The following is a 2,894-nucleotide window of genomic DNA, read 5'->3' as shown; positions in this document are numbered from 1 at the left end:
AGATCTGAGAAAGTTATTGTATGTAATGCTAGTTTGTTCTTCTTCTTCTTTTATCTTTGATTTAATTACTCCGTTGGTCTCTATAGTTTCACAAAATTTTCAATTAGGTCCCTATACTTTTTTTTCTTTTTAATTGAGTCCTTGCACCAATTTTTTTTTAATTGGATTCCTACACTTTTTTTTCTTTTTTTATTTAGGTTCCTGCACCAATTTTTTTTTTTTTTAGTTGAGTCCCTATAAAAATAAGCCGATTACTGCTAAGAGGGACCTAATTGAAAAAAAAATTGGTGCAAGGACCCAATTAAAAAGAAAAAAAGTATAGGGACCTAATTGAAAATTTTGCGAAACTATAGGGACCAACAAAGTAATTAAACCTTTATCTTTCGAAAATATAAGTTTTATTATATATTAGTATTTGTTCATGGCATATTTAGTTGTGATTAAAATGGATTGATTTTGTAGGGTGAATTCAAAAAGCGAAAGACATGACTTTCTCAAGTAGCTTTATTCTTGGATAATGAGGGAGATGTTAATGCATCTAATAAGAAAGGCCTAGATATGCCAGATGATTACACTATTTGGAACAAAATTATAGAAAATGAAAAAAAGAAAGCTGCTTTTGATTTAGGTTCTTTTAGTTTAGATCTCTCTTTAAAATAAATTTGGATCCTCTAAATTTTAAATTTGTACTTTAGAGGGTAAAGTGTGATCTTCTATCCTTGAATGGTTTTTCTCTCATATTTATTTTTGATCCCACCTATAAAAAATGGTGAGAGATCACACTTTATTCTCTAAAGTGAAATTCAAACTTTAGAGAATCCAAATCCCTTTAAAATTAGGTTCTAAAGATTGCTCAGAAACATCCAAAGACGATCTAAATATTGAGCAAAAACTTCACATGTGGAAAGAAAAGGTAAATGAGCAAAAAATGATCAATAAAGAACAAAAGCTTAAGTTGGATGATGCTGAGCAAAAGTTAAAAGATCAACGACGCCAACTAAAAAGTTAGTAAAAAAGACACTTCATGCTTTAGTTTATATAAAAAGTTGAATCTCTCACTTCTTTCAATCTTGTATGTTCCTGCGAAAGATGAATATGGGACAGACTTTAGTGATAATGAGGGTGATAACATGAGTGATTGATGTCTAGAATATATGTTTTCTCTGATTTAGATTAAGAAATTTTTAAGTGAATTAGTTAGTATATTTTAATTTATTCATTATTTGTGGCCGTTTTAAAAGTTTTCTTTGTTTTAGTTTTTTTTTTATTTTAGTTTGATTACATTTATGAATAAAAGTATTTTAATAATAAATCTTTTTTAAGTCTTCTATTGTAATTAACATTTTCATAACTTTATTATGTGTTTATAATTTCAATAATGTAATATGAAAATTTTGTTTTTTATAATGGTCTTAATATAAAAAGCAGATGTTATTTTCTAAAATATTTATATATTAAATAGAAAATTATTTTGTATAAAAAATGGTTTAGAATATTATATTAAATTTGAAAAAATTTGTGTGAAAATATTTTTTTGCTTTGTATGAGATTTGTTTGAAATACGTAAATTATATTAAATCTAATCTGTCTAAAATTTGTCTAAAATACATCATAATAGTTGAAAATCTAGCAGATAAATTAATGCCTATTCGAAATTTGTCACAAAATCGTCTAAAAAAAATTCGGACGAAATTTCAAACAAAATATAAATTAGTAACAGGAATTTTTGGAACAAAAAAATTCGTCTAAATTTTGTTTAAAACAAAAATTTTGTCTCAAATTTATCTCAATTTTGTCTCAAATTTTATCCAAAAAATATTGATTTCTAGTAGTGATATGAACCATTCAATATGATTGTTCTTTAAATTTCAATCCAATTTTATTTTTGTTTCTTTATTCTTTTAGGTTTTTCAAGTTGGATTTTGACCAAGTCAAAGTTTTCAACTCATTTTTAATTCAACTTAAATTATTCATCTTAATTATAGGTTATTGATAAATTTAGTTTAATTACCAACATATTTTTTATATTAATTTTTTTTGCATTTTCATATTAGCATTCGTTTTTGATTTAAAAACTAGCAACGAAAGACGTATGTAAAGACGTATATATACAAAAATAATACATATGATGATATTTTTGAATGTAAAAATTCACACGATAAAAATTTTATTTCACATGATTTGAATAAGATTTTTTTGTAGTAACTAGCTAGTAAGAAAGTGTATCTAGTTGAAAGAAAAAAAAAAAAAAAAAAGGGAAAAGCCTACCGAATTTTTTCTTGAAAGTTGACATATCTCATCTTTTTAATTTATTTTTTCCTCTTTGGAATAGAATTCGATAGGACCACCCATTAGGGGTTGTTCTTAAATCTTATGGCATAGTGTGTCATTTTCTGTTCTACTTGTATTATGCTCACCACCTTGAGCCGCACATAACTAGTGAGAAATATTGGTACGTCTTTCCATATTTGCCCTTTTGCATGTAAATGAAATAATAATGGCCCCATCAATATAATGGGTCGTGACTTATGCCAATGTTCTTACAACATGTGAGAGTAGTTGGTGGGATCCATTAGGGAGAGGCCAAGCATGTGACAATGTTGGAGGGTATATATGGCATTAAATAATTTTATAAATTGATATGTATAAATACTATTTGAGGAGGTGGGTGTGAATGGAGAAAGGAATCTTGCCATCTTTGTTTAAATATAAAGGGTAATGAGTGGATTGGGTGAAAATTGTTCATATCTTGTTATATTTTTTCAGTATTTGGTTGAGCATGCCATGTTTTTCAATGTCCTCATAATCACAATGTATCTTTCTTCGATAATATTTTTTCCTTTTTTTTTTTTTTAGAAAAAGAGAGTGGAAACAAAAAACTTAAATTAGAAATA

This window comes from Arachis ipaensis, chromosome B7 (genome assembly GCF_059453495.1).
Source record: "Arachis ipaensis isolate K30076 ecotype BB chromosome B7, ASM5945349v1, whole genome shotgun sequence".
In the NCBI taxonomy this organism is placed as follows: Eukaryota; Viridiplantae; Streptophyta; class Magnoliopsida; order Fabales; family Fabaceae; genus Arachis; species Arachis ipaensis.
The sequence above is the reverse complement of the archived record's forward strand: the minus strand, read 5'-3'. Positions refer to the sequence as shown.